The sequence below is a fragment of the Eptesicus fuscus genome, chromosome 17 (genome assembly GCF_027574615.1).
Source record: "Eptesicus fuscus isolate TK198812 chromosome 17, DD_ASM_mEF_20220401, whole genome shotgun sequence".
Classification (NCBI taxonomy): Eukaryota; Metazoa; Chordata; class Mammalia; order Chiroptera; family Vespertilionidae; genus Eptesicus; species Eptesicus fuscus.
In genome coordinates, this window is record NC_072489.1 from 22,573,901 (window position 1) to 22,594,926 (window position 21,026).

The 21,026-nt window shown below is 34.7% G+C and overlaps 2 long non-coding RNA genes across 2 annotated transcripts in view; both read right to left on the reverse strand.

Annotated features, from left to right (window-relative positions):
• Positions 1-21,026, reverse strand: part of LOC129152051 (uncharacterized) — a 96,695-nt gene that overhangs the window by 12,329 nt on the left and 63,340 nt on the right. The gene's annotated exons all lie outside the window — the stretch shown is intronic.
• LOC129152052 (uncharacterized) overlaps positions 6,070-21,026 on the reverse strand; it is a 52,140-nt gene continuing 37,183 nt past the window's right edge. Inside the window, exons 2-3 of the long non-coding RNA XR_008558786.1 lie at positions 8,713-8,768; positions 6,070-6,090 (exon numbers count right to left, since the gene is read on the reverse strand). This is a non-coding gene — a long non-coding RNA (uncharacterized LOC129152052). The remainder of the gene's footprint in view (positions 6,091-8,712; positions 8,769-21,026) is intronic.

Sequence of the window (21,026 nt, forward strand, 5' to 3'; positions counted from 1 at the left end):
ATATGTTCTCTGACCACCATGGAATAATAATAGAGATCAGTAAAAAAAGAATTTTGGAAATTTTACAAATACATTGAAAGCAAACAACATATTACCAAAAAAACAAATGTGTCAAGAAGGAAATCATGAAACACATTAGAAAATATTTTGAGATGAATTAAAAACAAAGATAAACATAATAAACATACGCCACTAATGCAGTGCTTAGATGGTAATTTGTAAGTATAAATGCTTATATTAAAAAGAAGATCCCAAATTAATCAACTAACCTTCTAGCTTAATACATTAGAGAAAATAAAGTAAGTATAAAGCAAGTAGGAGGAAGAACATAATAAATATTTGAGTGGCAATTAATTAGAGTGAAAAAATATTAGAGAAAATCAATGAAAAAAATTAGATCTTTGAAAAGATCAACAAATTAACAAATTATTAGCAAGACTGACCTAGTGTAAGGATAGCAGTAATCACTAACCAGGGACACTTCTGAGCAGCAAGGTGACAATGTCTCTACAATTCTGTTTTACAGGGTCAATTTGTTAAGGCCAGAAAGCAAGAATCAGAAGTCCTTCTTCTCAAGAAAATGAGACACGAAGCTATAGGGGAGGAACCAAGATGGCGGCATAGTTAAACAACTAATCTGCTGCCTCACACAACAATTTCAAAAACACAACTAAAAGACAAAAACGTCTACCACCCAGAACCACGGGAAAGCTGGCTCAGTGGAAGATTTACAGCTGAGAAGAGAAAGGAGCACAATCGCTGAAAAGCTGAGGTACGGAGGCACGCGAATCGGGCCGGCGGCGGGCGGCTGGGTGCCCGGCTTTTTTTCAACCTGCAGGGAGACAAGCTCCCGATCACTCTGAAATCCAGTTTCTGGGGACACTCGGGGGACCCATATGCCTACGGGGAGAAGCTGGACTCTCGGCCATCGGGTCGGAAAGTGAGAGTGACTTTTTTGCAGAGGTGCGCCCAGCAATCATTGTTTACTGCGCTGGTGCACGGGGCGCAGGGACTTGGAAACGGGAAAGGCAAAGACGGCTGACGGCAGCCATTGCTGTTGGCCACGCCCCAGCCTAGTGACGTCCTGAGACCCCGCCCCGCCCTGAGGCCCCGCCCCGCACATTCTACAAACCCCCCCAGGCTCCACACAGCGGCTTTTGCATATAAATGGCCTGTTCTGTGGCAGCTTAACCAACTACAGCTCCAGACTACTCCAAAACCGCCCAAGCAAAGGAGGAGAAAACTAGCCCTTGCTGTAGCTCCTGCTGGGGGACACACAGTACACAAGGGTACACCAAGAGTGTCCACCTCAAGTAACTGGGAGGCTTACCCGTTGAACCAATAGGACACCTAGTAGACAAAACTACCCTACCAACTCAGGGAAGCAGAGAATATGAGAAGGCAAGGAAACAGATCACAAACCAAAGAAATGGAGGAGAATAAGCGACTGGACATAGAGTTCAAAACCACAGTTATAAGGTTTTTCAAGAATTTCATGGAAAAGGCCGATAAATTCAATGAGACCCTTGAGGATATGAAAAAGGACCAACTAGAAATTAAACATACACTGACTGAGATAAAAAATATTATACAGAGACCCAAAAGCAGACTAGAGGATTGCAAGAATCAACTCAAAGATTTGGAATACAAAGAGGCCAAGGACACTCCTCCAGAGAAGCATGAAGAGAAGAGAATTCAGAAAGTTGAAGATAGTGTAAGAAGTCTCTGGGACAACTTCAAGCGAACCAACATCAGAATTATGGGGGTACCAGAAGAAGAGAGAGAGCAAGATGCTGAAAACCTATTTGAAGAAATAATGAACGAAAACTTCCCCCACCTGATGAAAGAAATAGACTTACGAGTCCAGGAAGCGCACAGAACCCCAAACAAAAGGGATCCAAAGAGGACCACACCAAGACACATCATAATTAAAATGCCAAGAGCAAAAGACAAAGAGAGAATCTTACGAGCAGCAAGAGAAAAACAGTTAGTTACCTACAAGGGAGCTCCCATATGATTATCAGCTAATTTCTCAACAGAAACCATGCAGGCCAGACGGGAGTGGCAAGAAATATTCAAAGTGATGAATAGCAGGAACCTACAACCAAGACTATTCTACCCAGCAAAGTTATCATTCAGAATTGAAGGGCAGATAAAGAGCTTCACAGATAAGAAAAAGCTAAAGGAGTTCATCACCACCAAACCAGCATTATATGAAATGCTGAAAGGTATTCTTTAAAAAGAGGAAAAAGAAGAAGAAAGATAAAAATTATGAACAACAAATACATATATATCAACAAGTGAATCTAAAAGTCAAGTGAATTAAAAATCTGAGGAAGAGAATAAACTGGTGAACTTAATAGAATCAGAGGCATAGAATGGGAGTGGATTGATAATTCTCAGGGGGAAAGGGGTGTCTGTGTGGGGAGTATGGGAAGAGACTGGACAAAAATCATACACCTATGGATAAGGACAGCGCAGGGGGAGGTAAGGGAAGAGGGGAGGTAGGAACTGGGTGGTGGGGAGATATGTGGGGAAAAAGGAGAAACAATTGTAATCTGAACAATAAAGATTCATTAAAAAAAAAAAGAAAAAAAAAAAGAAAATGAGACACAGATGAAGAATCCATTAATGGAGACAAAATTCCAGAAATTTTGTTGTTAAGGAGATTCTGACAAAATGGTTCAGATATAAATGTTTCTTAAAAGAAAAAAGTAATATTTTTAGCAAATATTATGGAACAAACTAGGAGTTTTGCTAGTACAATAAATACAAGTATTGGCATTAATTGAAGTACTATAAAATAGATATGAATAGAGCAAACTTTTTTTCATTAAATGAAGAAGCTGTTACGAATCCAATGAAACACTAGTAGATATGTGCCCTTTACCAAGAGCATATAAAAGAAATCTTTCCCTATTTGCTCACAAGTCTCACAGTGTCAAGATAAATTGACTAATACCACAAACTTGAATTTACTTTTTAAACTTTAAAACTGAAAACTGAACAATGCCAAGGAGCTAATGTATTTCATAAGTAAGAAAGTGAAATAACAACTTGAAAATTTTAATTATTTAATGTTACAATATATTTCTATTCACATTTAGTGAGCCATTTTATAGTTCAAAGATTTTACTATATAACATACTGTTACCAGTATTTATTATGTCTCCTTATGTTGGAGGCAAGTCAGGGCTAACCAATACATGCATTTTTTTTCTCTTTCTTAGCTTTGTCAGTTTGTCGTGTGTTTTTTTTAATTTAGTCTATACTATCACTTATTTATTCTTTGAGTGGGGAGACAAATTATAAGTGGAAAGTTCAGTCATTTCAAACCATCCTACGTAATAAAAGAGTAATATTCAAATTGACCCTAACTCCGCTACACCCACAAGCCATGCCCACCAGCCACGCCCACCAGCCAATCAGGAGAAAATATGCAAATAAACCCAACCAAGATGGCTACAGCCACAGAGAGCAGGAGGGAGGCTTGGGTTTCCCTGGTAACAAAGGGAGCCAAGCTTTCCGCCTGCCCTTGCCGGCCTAGGCCTCCACTCAAGGCTACAAAGTTTCAATTATAGAAGATACATAAATTCCAGATACCAGGGCCTCCACTTGGGTTGCCAGGGGGCATGGCTGGCCTGCAAACCACCACAGGCCCCTCACCCAGGCTGCCACATGCCCCAAGGGAACCCCCTCCCTGATCTGGGACACCCTACAGGGCAAACCACCTGGCCCCCACCCGTGCACCAGGCCTCTATCCTATCTAATAAAAGAGTAATATGCAGATTGACCATCACTTCAACACACAATATGGCTGCCCCCATGTGGTCAAAGATTCTGCCCCCATGTGGACACAAGATGGCCAGCAGGGGAGGGCAGTTGGGAGGCACCAGGCCTGCAAGGGAGGGCAGTTGAGAGGGACCAGGCCTGCAAGGGAGGGCAGTTGGAGGCGATCAACCCTGCAGGGGAGGGCAGTTAGAGGTGACCAGGCCAGCAGAGGAGGGAAGTTGGGGGCAAACAGGCTGGCAGGGGAGCAGTTAGGCATCAATCAGACTGGCAGCTGAGTGGTTAGGTGGTGATCAGGCTGGCAGGCAGAAGCGGTTAGGGTCAATCAGGAAGGCAGGCAGGCGAGCAGTTGGGAGCCAGCAGTCCTGGATTGTGAGAGGGATGTCCAACTGCCCTATTGGGATTGGGCCTAAACGGGCAGTCGGACATCCCTCAAGGGGTCCCAGATTGGAGAGGGTGCAGGCTGGGCTGAGGGACACCACTCCCCTCCGTGCACGAATTTCGTTCACCGGGCCTTTAGTAGATATATAAGACTTGAGTGAATTTCCTCAATAGAACAGAACTCTAAAAATAGGTATATGGAACATATGTTTGAGAAATTAACTCAAATGAACTCATGGACTATAGAAAAACACATTCATTTCAAAAGACAGAGCAGGTGTTTGGGGAGATGTTTTATTCTTGGCTGTGTTTGAATCCTTTGAAATCTAAATGAAACACATTCTCTGGTTACACACCAGTTTTCAGCTTCAAAGCTCTTTACAAACAGCAGCTAACTTCCTCTGTCACATCAGAAGTGAAAGATGAAGTGGAAGCAAGGAGGTAAACTTGCTTTTCCAGTGCTACAGAGGGAAGTATCCAGCAGGGGGAAACTTCCAATATTTCCTGCATCATTTTAATTGCCTGTGTTTCCACGTGTGTGCTATAAGGTTCAGTACATGGTAAGAGGAATAACTGGCATTTAAAACATCCTCAATTGTACTTTTAACTGCTACGTCATCAGTGTGCAATAAAAAATATTTCCAAATTGTAATGTTTAAAAAAAAAGAACACACACACACACACACAAAAAAAAAACTGTGTCAATTTTATTTTCCTGTATAGTCCATCAGGAAGGACAAGGTAAAAAAAAAAAAAAAAAGATATATATGTATATATACATGATGCTATGACTTGGGATTTTAGAAATCACTGATTCTCCATTGAATCACAGTGAAAACATTTTTTATTTTTCACTGAACATTACCTCAGGCAGATAAAAGACAAGAAATATTTTATTACCCCGGTTGAGTACACTAGAGTTTTTGTCATAATATTTGGTGCAATTTATTAGCATTAACACAGTACAAGTGCTTGGCATGGAGGAAAAATAAAATAGACTCTGTGGAATATACCAAAATAAATTATTTATACTAAAACCTGAGGGCCATGCCATCCTCCAGTACAAAAGCAGAATGACTGGTTTCCTCTAGTTGATAACTCAAATGTCATTTGTCTTTCAGGCCCTGTTAGTGTTATTACAAATATATGAAGAAATAACACTGCATGTAGGACAAAAACAAATGCAACTGATGCTGATAATTCTATCTATAATCTTGTAGAGGTTATATAATTGTGCCAGTTGTGTCTCAATCTCTATTATTTTCATTTTCGTTTATTTATAGATATTCGAAACTTTACTCAGACATGATAGGTAATATACCGTATTTTCCAGCATATAAGACCCCAACTTTTGAGAAGATTTTCCTGGGTTAAAAAGTCGTCTTATACGCCAGAAAATATGGTAATAGACACATACACAAAAATACACATATAACCTCTACAAGCAACATAAACACACATTATATGTATGGTCAAAAATGAACATTCATTTTAATTAAAATTGCTCTTTGTAAGTTCAAATATTTATTTAAAACAGATATTTATGAAAATATTTCTTATATGTCATCTAATATTACCTATCATGATAATCAAATTGGTTAATGTAAGGAATAAAATTTTGACTGCTTAAGTATAGCAAGAGTTATTTTTTATGGACCATTTTATAACTCATTCTTAACCAAAGTAAAAGAAGAAAAGTGGTCAAGAAAAAATATTTTAATATTTTTAAAGGATATACCACTAAAGATGAATCTAGTTTATGTCTAATATAAACTAAAAATGGAGACTAGATGTGAAAGAGCTAATATGCTAATTAGAACGAACAGCCGACCAACCTTCTGGACCACCTTCCAGACAAAGCCAGGGCCAGCTGGGACTGCGAGGGCCGAGCCCCTTGCACGAATTTCATGTATCAGGCCCCTAATAGTATATAGAAACCGAGTGTATATAATGATGACCCTATAAGTAGGGTTTACCCTGATTTGCATAGAACACTGGGATATATAGTAGTAAAATATTAAGATCAGAGAAAATAAATAATGCACTATTCTCATTCTTAAAATTTTGATCAAATTCAATACTCATATTTTATAATGCTCAGAGAAAACAGGTAAACATTTTATTATGCTAAAATACATTCATTAGCAACTACCATTAAATATTATAATTAAGAAGTCAGTACATTTTTGCATTCACAGGTTTATTCTTGTTTTTACTCACCTTTCTCTAATTCAGTGATCCTACCAGGTACATATGCTCTTTGATTCACTATTGTGTTACAGTATGTTTTAGATTCTAAAAGTTTTTGCTTTCATGGGTTTTGCTATTTACTGGGAGGATAAGTACTAAAATAAGTGCTATGACAAATACAAAGCCAGTGATGGGATAGAGGGTCTGAGGGCAGATATATTGGACAAAAGAGTCCATGAATTTCTGTCTCAGGAAATGACTTTGAAGCGAAGACCTTGCTAATGAGAAAGAAGATTCTGAAGAGTGGTTATAGAAGAGATTTGGGGGTAGGTCAGGACTAGTTCAGGTAACATTTTCAAAAAAATAAACAAATAATAGGTAAACTAAATGCCCCCAGGTAATTTAATGTTAAGATAAAATCTTTGTCCAATAAAAATATTTAAAATGCTATCAATATTTTGATCAAAAATCAGAAAATGTAGTGACAGTAATATTTCACTACACAAGATCAACTACAACTGAAAAAAATTGGGGAAACCAGCTCATTCTAACAAACAAACAAACAAAAACAACAGTAGAATTTATTTTGGAACTTTGACCAAATGATTCTGAAGCTTATCTGGAAAAATAAGCAAATGAGACTAGCAAAAACAACTCTAAGATAGCCGGGCAATGAGAGAGCACTAGCCATCCCAGACCGAATTTTAAGAGTATGAAACTGAGATAAAATCAGAGGGAAAGAGCAATAAAACAGAACTATCAGCCAGGAAATAGAACCTATTACATATCAACTTACTATATGATAAAAAGAGAAAGCACAAATCAAGGATGTAGGAAATTTATATTTGTATTGAGGCAATTGGTTAACTTGGAAAAATGACACTGAGCTCTGCCTTATAACACATACCCAGATATTCTAAATAAATGAAAATATGATTACTTGGGGTAGATTAATTTTCATTCAAATAATAGAAGACATTATAAAACAGAAGACGGATAGATTTTAACTTTATATTTAAAATGGGTCATAGTATTATACACTTGAAACTTAAATAATTTTATTAATCAATGTCACCCAAATAAGTTTAATTAAAAAAAAACTAAAAAAATTGCATGTGTAAAATACTAACCAAAATCCACAGATCAAAAATGGGGAATAAGTTTATTGCCATGTGACATATATTTATTTTTTATTACACAAGAAATGTGCACACAGCAATAAAATGCAAACATTCCGACGTTAACTAAAAAGTGAGCGAAGGCAGTGAACTAATTTCTTCGGCACACAGGTAGAAGCAAATGCATAAAAATTGCCCGCCTTCCTAGTAATAAGAAAAATATAGTTTAAAGCAAAATCAGAAAAAAAAATACTGATGCTGCTACGTGTAAGATCTTAAGTGGATTTACCCTTTTATAAAGCAGTTTGATGACATGTACCCATGTATCAAGACACTTAAAAATAAGTTTCTTTATGTATCCAGATAGTTTTCAGCTGTTTATTTTAGAAATATCTATTAATTGGAAATATTGATATGCACAAATATTTAAAATGTAGTGTTTTTAATAACAGCTGAATTTGGAAATAGCCTTCTTTCCAAGCATAGGGAAAAGGCTAGGTGTATGATGATGAATCCATTTAATAAAATTGTATGCAGCCACTAAAAATGTTTATTACAATTAGATAATGTTATTGGAATAAACTGGGAAAATACTTATTAGTTGAATCTATCAGGTCAAAAAATAGGACTAAAATCATATCTAGCCCAGTGAATATGGCTCAGTGGTGGAGCATCAATCTATAAATCAGGAGGTCACAATTCAATTCCCAGTAAGGGCACATGCCCTGGTTGTGGGCTCGATTCCCAGTAGGGGGCATGCAGGAGGCTGCAGATCAATGACTCTCTCTCATCATTGATGTTTCTATCTCTCTCTCCCTTCCCCTTCCTCTATCTGAAATCAATAAAAAATATATAAAATCATATCAAATATTTCAGTTGCTTAAATATTACTATAAAGAGAACTCTAGAAGGAACTACACACAACATGGAGAGTAGTTATGACTAAATACTTATACTTCAGAGAGAATAATTTTTAACAATTATGTTTGTCATTTAATAAATATAATAAAATTCACTTAAAAAAGAACAAGTTAAAAGATTACATTATTATATTACCTCTAAATATTTTGCTAAAATGTTTGTTATTCAGTTATAGATATCATTAGTATATTTTTATACAAGACATGATTTTAATACTTTAAAGAGTACAGAGCTATTCTGCACACATTATAATAAAGAAGATGTGCCATAGTGATCAGGAGCACCAATTACTGTCAATTATAATTGATCTTACCTGTCAACCTAGCATCTTTAGTAGAATAGGTACAGAACTTTGCTTCTTTTTATATCCTGGAAAGTGATTTCATTGTTATTTGAGTTTGAACCCAGTCATTATATGAACATAAGGTTAAATGAGGGCTGTACAAATTAAGACATCATAGATTATGGTGTTTTCTAAAATTTCTTTTCCCACTAACTTCATTTTGTGACAGTGAAAAGTACATGGTGAGGTTATATTTATGGGCACATGTGAAGGTTTAGAAATGTGCCAACTCTAATGGGAAGTGTCATTTAATGCTTTTTAGATGTCGGTATTTGAATAACATTTCCAAAAAATACATTCTAACTTCTTTTGGGGGAGTGAGGGGAAATGGACAAAATCACTTCTCAATGTAAAGATACCATCATTCACAAGATTTTTTATGTAACATTTTTTTAAATGAAAGCAATAGTAGTCTTTTTGATAGTGTATTTGTCTATTCCTTATTTACTTTGTGTTGTTGATACATTATTTTTATTTTAACACTTTTTAGTTTTGAAGAAATGAGAAGTAAATTAGTGAATATTATGAATATACAACCATTAAAAATGGGAGAAAATGAACTTCATGTGTAAAAAAACAAACATACTTATTAAAATCAGACTAAGTAGCAATAACACCATCTGTAAATCCAGCACTAGGCTCTCTTAAAACATTTTGTATTTGTGTGTGTGTGTGTGTGTGTGAGAGAGAGAGGGGTGGGGTGGGATGGGCCAGCCTCTTGAACATGATTTTCTTTATATTTGCGTTATATTGGGTAATGCTGATATCTCCTATTTTCCAAAATTCTCTTTCCCAAATTTGACTCTTCTATGGATGTTTTTCTGCCTTCCCAACATGCATGAGCTGAGATTCAAGCCACTCTGGCTGAAATAAGGAGTAATTCAGAAGTTGTTTCATGAGAGCCATAAGCAAGTCTGTGAGAATCAGTGGACACAACACCATATGCGTCAGACTCAGAGAGATGACAGGTGTCAAAATTACCCAGCTCTTTCACTTTTCTTCATCTAAAGTGGGGAGAAGAGGGGGAAACGGTGGGTAAGAAAAACTTGTAAAGGTCACAGCCCTTGGAAAGAGGGCCACTAAAGACTGAGATTTAATAATAAAACTATAGAGCACTTTCCCTGTTTCACTCTTTAACACCTCTGAAGAGTGTTCAGAGGGAAATTTATAGCTATAAATGCCTACATTAAAAAAGAAATAAAGATGTCCAATCAATAAACTAGCTGTCTGCTTTAAAGAACTACAAAAAGAACAAACTAAACCCAAAGCTAGCAGAAAGAAGGCTATAATAAAGATTAGAATGGAGATAAATGAAATAGAGAATTGAAACACAATAGAACCAATGAAGTCAAAGTTGGTTCTTAGAGCAACACTATTGTCAAACATTTAGGGAGACTGACTATAAAATTTAGAGGTAAGACAGAAATAACCAAAAAATTTTTTTAAAAAAGGTGGAGGTTACTGCTGGCCCTACAGATAAATAAAATAATAATAAATACATTTTAAGAGAATACCATAAACAATTGAATGTTAACAAATTAGAAAACCTAGATGAAATGGATAAATTCCTAGAGACATACAAATCACTAAAACTAACTACAGGTAAATAGAAAATCCTAACAGATTTAGAAATGGGTTGATTCATTAATCCAAAACATCCAAACACAAAAACCATGACCAGATTACTTCATTGGTAAATTCTACCAGAAATTTCAAAAAGACAGCATCAAATGCTTCTCAAATTCTTCCCACAATTAGAAAAGGATGGAATGGTTATTATTTCATTCTATAAGATCAATATTATCTTCATACTGAGCCACACAATTGACACCACAAGAAACAACAGACCATATGTGAAGAAAGATGCAAAAACCCTTAACAAAATGGTAGCAAACTAAATCCACAAAATATTAAATGGAGTATTCACCATGACCAAATGGGATTTATCTCAATAATGCAAGGGTGGTTCAACATATGAAAATCAGCCAACATATAATACACTACATTAAAAGAATGAAGGGAAAAGACATATAATTATCTCAATTTTCATAGAAAAATCATTTGACAAACCTCAACAACTTTACATGACAAAAACAGAGCAAAGTAGGAATGCACAGGAATTTCCTTAACATGATAAAGAACATTTATTGTAACCCACAGTTACTATAATATTAAATGTGAAAGACTGAAAGTCGTACTCCTAAGTTCAGGAATCATACAAGCATCCCACTTTCACAAATATTTTTCAATGTTCTACTGAAAGTTCTAGCAAGAGAAATTAGGCAAGAAAAAGAAATTAACAGCATTCAAGTTTGAAAGAAAGAAGTAAAATTTTCTTATCTGTGTAAGACATGACCTTATCTACAGAAGAAGAATCCATAAAAATCTATTACAGCTATTAGAAGAATTCAGCAAAGTTGCTGAGTATAAGATCAACATGCAAATTTTAGTAATTTAACAAATTCCATTTATAATAGACCCAGCAGAAAAATACTTAGAATAAATTCATCTATGATTTAAGATCTGTACACTGAAAAATACAAAATATTATTGAAGAAATGAAAATAAATCAATGGAAAAATATTTGTGCTATTGGAAGATATAATTTTGGGGGGGAAAATGATGCTACCACGCAAAGCTATCTATGCTTTTACACTTCCAACTTCAAAAGTTCTACAATAATCATAACAGATTTATATCTATATAAGAATATACTTATAGATCAATGAAAGAGAACTGAGTACCCAGAAATAAACACATACATTTATGATCAAGTATTCTTGTCAAGGGTGCCAAGACCATTCCATGGGGAAAAAATTGTCTTTGCAGCAAATGGTGCTGTGACAAATGGATATTCATATGCAAGAGAATGAAGTTGGATCCTTACTTCAAATCCTATACAAAATTAACTCAAAGCATATCTAAGGCCTAAATATACTAGTAATGGCCAAAATTATAAATCTTTTAAAACAAAAACATAGGGGTAAATATTCAAAACCTTAGAATTGGTAGTGATCAATTGTACATGACATAAAAGTATAAGCAAGAAAAGAAAAAAATATATACTGGGCTTTTATTAAAATTAATATTTTTGTGCATCAAAGGACACTATAAACAAAGTGAAAAGAACCTACAAAATGGGATAATGTATTTTCAAATCATGTATCTGATAAGAAATTAGTATCCAGACTATAAAAAGAATTATTACAAATCAACAACAAGAATAAAAGCAACTCAATTAAAAAATGGACAAAGGTCTTGGGTGGCGGGCATACATGAAATATACAGATCATGTATCATAGAAATATATACTTACTACATAATTTTATTATTCAATGTCACCTTAATACAATTAATTAAAAATAAACACAGTATATGAATAAACATTTCTCCATAGAAGATTTATAAGTCAAAAACAAGCACTAGAAAAGATGCTCAATATAATTTGTCATTAGGAAAATTTAAGTCAAACCCCAGTGGCATAACAATTCACACCCTTAAAATTCCTATAATAAAAAATAATAAAAAGTGTTGAGCAAAATCATGAAGGAATTGGAACACTTGTACATTTCTGATGGGAATATAAAGTGGTACAACCACAGTGGGAAATAGTTGAACAGTTCCTCAAAAGTTAAATATAGAATTACCATACAGGTACTTCAAACAAAAATGTATACAAAAATGTTCATAATAGCACTATTCCCAATAATGAAAAACAGCCCAAATATTTATCAACTGATGAAATTATAAATACAATGGCACATTACTTGGCAATACAAAGAAATTAAGTACTCATACATGTTACTGCATGGATGAACCTTGAAAATATGCTGAGTGAAAGAAACTGGACACAAAGGTCACATATTATATAATTTTCTTTACATGAAATGTACAGACTAGATTAATCTATAGAGATAGAAAGCAAAGTGGTGGTTTCTAGGAGCTAGTGGGAGAGAAGAATGGAGAGTGACTGCAAAAGAGGAATGTGATTTCCTTTTGGGGTAATAAAAAAGGTTCTCAAACTCAATAGTGGAAATTGTTGCATAATATTGTATACTAGAAGCCTGGTGCACAAAATTCATGCACTTGGTGGGGGGTATCCCTCAGCCTGGCTTGCACCCTCTCGTAGTCCAGAAGCCCTCAGGGAATATCCAACTGAAGGCTCAGGCCCGCTCCCCTATGGGAGCACACTGACCACCAGGGGGCAGCTCCTGCATTGAGCATCTGCCCCCTGGTGGTCAGTGCATGTCATAGAGACCAGTTGTTTTACCATTTGGTCAATTTGCATATTAGCCTATTATTATATAGGATGTACTAAATATAGCTAATAGTAAATTTTATGTGTATTTTACTACACACACACACACACACACACACACACACACAACCCACAGGCAATGAGGGGGGGAATTCATGTTCTCAGAGAAGAAATAAAACAACCACATATACAAACATTTTATAGCATCAAAAAACTATAGAAAGTAAAGCAGTCCTTCTTATCTGCTATTTATATTAATAACTTGAGAGTCATTAGACATCTTATTAAGGTAGTTTTAATGTCTTAAGAGCTTTAGAAAAAAATTAAATAAGATATTTTCAATTTAGAAAATATTACTGTACCATGTCCCCCTTCTCAGTTCTTACCTACTCTCACATTGCCCTGAAATATATGAAAAATCTGATTGTATTAGTAATATCTTAGGAAGCAGTATTACTTCATGTTCTATTAAATGGCTGATAACTCCTGATAGACTCCCAGCTTTCAGGCAAGTTATATTTATTGGACCATTCTAATTAGCACAGCTCTATTCTCTGACCATTGGAGTTTTTCAGAACAGTGGAAGAGTTCCCCTGGTGGCCTGAAACAGTTACTGCACTATACCTAAGCAAGTAGGTGATTTTGCTTGTACCATTTGCTTATTAGTTCTGCTCCAACAGAGAGTTTCCTTCAAATAAATTAAAATGTGTTTGTGTTCATCATCCGAAGATAGTAATTTTGTTTGCTACTCATAACATGAGTCCCTCCTTCATATGCATAACAAGCTTCAGAATAGGTTTAGTTGGCATAATGGTTCTTGGGGGAGGCTTCATGAATTACAAATATGTATGAATTATGGTTGGTTGGGATACAGGCCCAGAAATGTTTTAGGTAGATTTTGAGCTCTGGACAAATGCTGATGATAAAGAATCAAAACCAGCAAAATCACAGAAGATTGTTCCTTAAACCAGCTATACGTGGTCCACTTAAGAATAAAAAAGGTGAGAAGTTTAAACAGCATAGTAGAATTTTCATTACATTTGTGAACAGCAAATTTCCAATTATTCTTTTTCAAACTGGAAATATTAAAGCTTTGTCAAAATCACAGCCTCTTCTTATATAAACACATGTATCCTGCTTCTCCAAGTCTTAATTTTTGCCTTTAAATCCTTTGAAAAATATTTTTATCACCTGCAAATGTCATGAGAAAAAGGAAGATTATCTTACAAAAATGGACAAGGCTAACATCATGCATGCTGCAACCTTAGACTCCAGCATCATTCATTTACTCCAGGTCTTTATTCTCCATTTAGGTCTGTGTAAAGACATTTTGAGAAGGCACTTAGAGATGTCTAGACTTGAGGCTGATGATCTTGCGCAAAACATTTTTAAAACCTGGATGAAGTCACAAAGAGATCCCTCACTTACTGATTTTAGTCCAAGAAGTTGCTAAGGTTTGGTTTCATCATATTACTTGCCATTGGCCTGATGGAGGTTGTAAAAAACGAATAAAACATTTAAAAAATAAGTTCCTGGCAGTTGTGTATGATATCTAAAATAGATGTACTTAAGCAGATTTTGTTGTGTTTCATTCTGAAGCCAGTGTTCTCTTAGGAAAAAGCCAAGACATTAAAATTATATTCTTACTAAACTCTCTCAGATGCAGGTTTGTTTTCTATACCTGGGCATATTGTGTAGATACTATCCTTGAACATCTGAATTTATTTTTGACGTAGTTTTTCTAATTGACTTGTTCTAAATCCCATATTAATAATGTTTGTAGAATGTAAATGAACTATTATTTATATCATATATAAACATGCCCATAAAATGAAAAATGCGATATTAATGTGTTTGTTTTTCTTGAAATAAGTAGTTTGCAAAGTATATTTTACATTTTAATGTAACATAATCACAGATACATATTTTTGAAATTACTAGTCATAGACAGTGTCTGCCATCAAATAGCCTGAATAAGGACTTAATGTGTGTGCATAGGTGTATGTTTGTGTGTGTGCATGTGATATGTTGCATTATTACACATGTGGTATGTCATTATGTATGCTTGACTAACAGTGTCTGTGATTATTTATAAGGATTCTCTCCTGAGAACTTTAGCAGCAATGAAAGAGAAATATATTTTAGAATCATATATTTGAGATAATATTAACAGTATTTTTCTGAGGGTGTCGGCATATTGATATTTATACTGTAGTCAAGAAGAGAAGTCACATATGAACTTGATAAAAATAAACCATTTCATTCACATGAAGATTCTCATTTTGAACTCTAGTAACATATTTTGTCAAATCTCTGCGTCACCACTTCTGTTTTCTATACGAGTGCTTCCCAAACTTCAGTGTGTGTCAGAATCACCTGGGTCGTGTTAAAACACAGATTGCTGCGGTCCAGAGCCTGAATTACTGAACCTCAGGTGCGGCTTGAAAATTTCCAGCAATTTCCCAGATGATCCTAAGGCTGGCATTTCAGGGAACATGTTTTAGAAACCACCGATCTATGCTAAGACATAAATGATCACTTATCTGTGCTAAAAGAGAAAGGCAGGACCATAAATAAACTTACAAAGTTGCTGAAACCGGTTTGGCTCAGTGGATAGAGCGTCAGCCTGCCGACTGAAGGGTCCCAGGTTCGATTCCGGTCAAGGGCCATGTGCATTGGTTGCGGGCACATCTCCGGTGGGGGATGTGCAGGAGGCAGCTGGTCGATGTTTCTCTCTCATCGATGTTTCTAGCTATCTCTCTCCCTTCCTCTCTGTAAAAAATCAATAAAAATATGTTTTGAAAAAAAAAAAAACTTACAAAGTACTTTTTGGTAAAGGAAACAATTAAAAATATGCGCAAACATATTCATGTGCTTGAACAACCTACACAATCAAAAATATTTTTCTTTTGTTACTTAGGCAAAATGTTGTGTGTCTGTGAAAAATATATTAAAGCTCATTGTAGAAAAGTTAGAAGGTACAAAAATATGAAAACACTTATATTTTTAATATTTTATGTATACATATATATATAGACATGTCTGCCTATCTATCATCTATTTACATTTTTATTATTAACGGTAGCTACAATCTACAGTCTCCGCAAACTCTGAATTAGTGAACACTGACCATTGCCCTAAGACAGTGGTCGGCAAACTCATTAGTCAACAGAGCCAAATATCAACAGTACAACGATTGAAATTTCTTTTGAAAGCCAAATTTTTTAAACTTAAACTTCTTCTAACGCCACTTCTTCAAAATAGACTCACCCAGGCCTGTGGTATTTTGTGGAAGAGCCACACTCAAGGGGCCAAAGAGCTGCACGTGGCTCGCGAGCCGCAGTTTGCCGACCACGGGCCGAAGAGAAACACAAGGTTAGAGTCCTGTGAGCCTCTAGGTACATTTTCACCAACTGATCTATAAGTAGCCTTGCTTTATGTGTGTTTTGGTTTAAAGACACACGACATAATATATATATCGTTAACATTAAAATCATGACCAACTAGCTCTATACCTCATGCCTGCACTAAGCTTCCCTGCCACACATTTCCTCCATAAGGCTCATCACAACCTCTTGTGCTCAAAACACTGGAGAGCACTTCAGCACTATGCTTGAGGGCCATTTTAAACAGTGATATCATCAACCAACAAAAAGCACAAAAATGTGGAAAAGTGTACCACTAAGTAGAACGTAAAAAAGGGCAGTTGTTTAAAATCTGAGAGCTGTTAAACTAAGACAGAGCATCATCTTGATTGACCTCATCTAGGAACATGTACTTTGGGTGAAAATTTTCTAAAACTCTTGCACATATCCATGGGTGACAGTGAAATTACTTCAAGTATTGATTTTGGCATCACAAAAGAGTAAGAAAATTTATGAATATGGGATCAGTGAATAATGAGTATATCCATCTATATCTATTTATACACCTATATACATATACATATTTAGATTATATGAGTGACTCATGCATTTAATACCTATAGTGAATCTGACAATATTAGTACTGGAAAATGAATACGTATTTAGATACTTGAGTTTAGAGTCAGAATGCCTACTTCATCTCAGTTAACAGTGTTGTGGACCACACGCTTAGACCTCATGACAAGTCTTCCTAATTTCAATATCAATTGCATATGGTTCATTAACCTTATGTTTAAGTGAACAAAGAATAATAAATATAACAAAATATAAAATGGCAGAATTGGTCACTACTAACAATACTGATTTTACATGACTATATAAATATAATTTGTACTTAATTAATTTAAAATGACTTTGAATAATCACCAAAATTTAATATGGGCATTCTATATTATCATCACATGTTTTATGCAAAATGATATTGCACAAAGAAAAATGCTCAAATATAGAAAAATTATCAAAAAAGGAGAAATTGGCAAATATTAATTTCTTTAAATCTGATTTCACGATTGTTGAAAAACAATTCTGTGAGGAGAGAAATCACCTTCAAAGTTACATTTTAAATATTTACCGACAGACATATAGAGGATGAGGCAGACACAGAATAATATTAAAGTGATCTGAGAAAACCTCCTTTGAGATTTCTGCTGCTCATACAATTTTGCCCATGGCAATGACACAGCTTATCTGATTCATAGCATTAATATATATGAAGAAGTAGGCAGTGTAAGAATATCAGAATAAGCAAGACTACTGTGATAACAACCAAATATAATCCTTAGGCAAACAAGACAATTAGTGTAAAGCAAAGCCTTTGAAAAGTAATTTCATCAAGAACTAGCATCATATTTACGTAATAATTTTCATTAAATTCACAAGGAAATCCAGTTGTTGGTTTACTCAAAGATAAAATATTTCTGACAGAATTTAGGCTTTGGAAGTGAAAATATGCTTCTTTTAAGTAAAATTTTATTTAGTAGTTTATACTTTTAACTTTAGCTGCTTCTATTTAATTATGATTTGTTAATTATAAATTATCTTGTCTTCCACCAATTGTTTTTGAATGACATTATTTATTAGGTTTCAACAGATTTCTGCCATTCTTTATCTGATGAATTAGCACAATACATTTTAATTTTTACAATAGATTATTTTCTACTTCTTTCTCTTCATACCTCCAACTTAAACCATATTAACTTTTCTCAATTATTAACAAAGAAATCCAATAAAAATAAACTAATGGGTCATATATACCACTTCATTGATTATACATTTTTCCTGAGAATATGCATTTAGTTACTGTGCATAGGATTGGCATCACTGTTCCTATGGTTTTCAGGGAAGGAATTCCCTGACCAATTGCATGGCACAGTCACAAGAGAGATGAAAGGTCTTCTAGGGAAACAGAATTGCTTCAGACGCAGGGTTTTGATCCTCAGGTTGGCCACTCCAGAAAATAGATCTTATTTCTTTGGAGCAAGCTTGTATTGGTCCAACATCATAAGATTCACAAGAGACTGACATCTAAAATACAAGTTCTATTTGTTGGCTACAAAGAGAAAAACAATTCTGCCAAACAGGTTGGAATACTCATAGCAGCAGGACTGATATCCCCCCAGTCACATTCATGGAGGAAGAAAACACACCGGCTGCTTTCAGAGCATGCGATCTGAGAGCAGAGATGGGTTATATTAGAATCTTTGATAGTCAAATGCAAACATCTTTGCCCAACTATATCCTCGCCCAGGAACAAAATAATGAAATTTAATTGGGCATTAAGACAACACATCTCAAAAGCGTTTCATGTTGGAATGAATATAAAACTTGTGAACTATGCATCCAGTAGAATACTTACGGCACTGAAAAAAAACAAGTGTTATCTGTGAGAAATAACATGGATATATGCCAAAAAACAATGTTGAGTGAAAAAAGTAAATGGCAATAATACATTTAGTAGAATATTATTAGTAAAAAGATCCAAACATGCGAGGTATAACAGTATCTTATTTAAAAACACATCCATTTGCAGTAAAGCTATTAAGGAAAGCAGAAGAGTGATAAATGCAAAATTAAGAAATTTATTTGATGTTAGAGGGAAGGCAGTTTCAAAAGGCTATTTGAGTCCATGAGAGTTTTTTTTTGTTGTTGTTGTTTTAACTTAATCCCTTCACCTTTTCACGCAACCCCAAACCCCCCCTTCTGACAACAGTATGGTGATTACCAGAGGATAAGGGGGGCGAGAGGAGGTAGAACAGTGTATTTATTGGGGGCATAAATGGTGAAGGAAAGAGACTTGACTTGGGATGGTGAACACACAATACAATCTACAGATGATGTTTGTAGAATTGTACACCTGAATCCTACATAATGTTATTAACCAATGTCACCCCAATACATTCAATAATAAAAGCCATCGCTTATGTGTACTAAGAACAATTTTCCTCATTGCCCATGGGAGGATTTTTACCTATTTTTAGGCATAGGTCAGTATTTTAAATGCTCAAAGCTGCTGGAAATCTGATTTCCAAAGGGGCATATGTGGAAAGGATCAATGTATTTTAGTCTAATACTTGTGTAACAGTACAATTTTGAGGGCATGTCTTAGTGATAAAACAAACAAAAAGGCATTTGAATTTTGAAAAATATTTGTAATGGTCAACTAACTTGCAATTTACAAGTGTTAGTTTTATATGTATATATTTGTTATTCATATATCCATAGGTAGATGGTACTTGATAAAGATTAGATTAGATAGATAATAGATAGAGATAGATAGATAGATAGATAGATAGATAATAAATGGATAGAAAGATAGGTAATTCAAAAGATGGCAAATAGGACTAGAATTCAGTTAGCATTCTGGCCATCCATATTTCAACAAAGCCAGTTTTATTCAATGCAGTATACTAGAAATTGGAAAACAGAAGCTTTCATCTTTGATTTTATTTCCTTTAGTAGTTTCATTTTAAAGTGAGCTTATTTTTATATATTGATGCATTTCTTTTTTATTCTCAATCATTTTGCTTATCGTTTGCCCTCTTCCTTTTATTCAGAACAATTAATTGGGCCATGCAGTGGATGGTACCACATAAAGATACAAAGAACAAAATTTACCTACTGATGGCTTTTGAGTTTCTGAGTGGAATCTGAAAATCACTAGAAAAGTATAATTTCTCAAGAAAAATATTTTGATTACAAAAGCCACATCCCAGAATAAATGTAAGTATAAGTGCATTTTATAAACTATACTAAGCATAGAGGAATGCTTCCTTAGTAGTAGCCACTTTTCTTACCCAAACAGCAAAAGGGTAGAAAAAAATGAAGTCTGATAGCAAGAAAGGAATTAATCAGCTGTGTATTTTCCTGAGAAAATATGCAAGGGTCCCCTTTTCTCCACATGCTAGCCAAGGCTTGATATTTCTTATGTTTTTGATAATAGCAATTCTCACAAATTTAGGAGAAGCATTCTTCAATATATTCTTTATTTTCATAAAGTAAATTTGTATAAGTGTTATTGCTATAAAAAACAGAAATATAATTTTAAAGCATTCTGTCTAATTTTTCTTTAATTTATATCAAGTGATATTCTTACCAGTTGTTTAATGAGAATAAGCATTTTGAAAATTTGACACATTGAGATCATACAATATTGCTGCTTTAATCTGTATTTAATGAACAATGGTTTGGGATTTTTATATTCTTATAGATAAAGCTTTTTTTAAATGGCCCTAACAGGTTTGGCTCAGTGGACAGAGCGTCTGCCTGCGGACTCAAGGGTCCCAGGTTCGATTCCAGTCAAGGGCATGTACTGTGGTTGCGGGCACATCCCCAGTAGGGGGTGTGCAGGAGGCAGCTGATTGATGTTTCTCTCTCATCAATGTTTCTAACTCTCTCTCCCTCTCCCTTCCTCTCTGTAAAAATAAATCAATAAAAAATATTTTAAAAAATGTTTTTTTTATTAACATTGACTTTTCTCCCATAGATATATTAGCATTTGTCTTAGTGTTTGGTAAATAATTTTCTATAAAAAGACATAGATTCTTTGTCATATTTGTTTAAATGTTTTGTCATTCTATAGACATATTTTAATTTTATTTTTG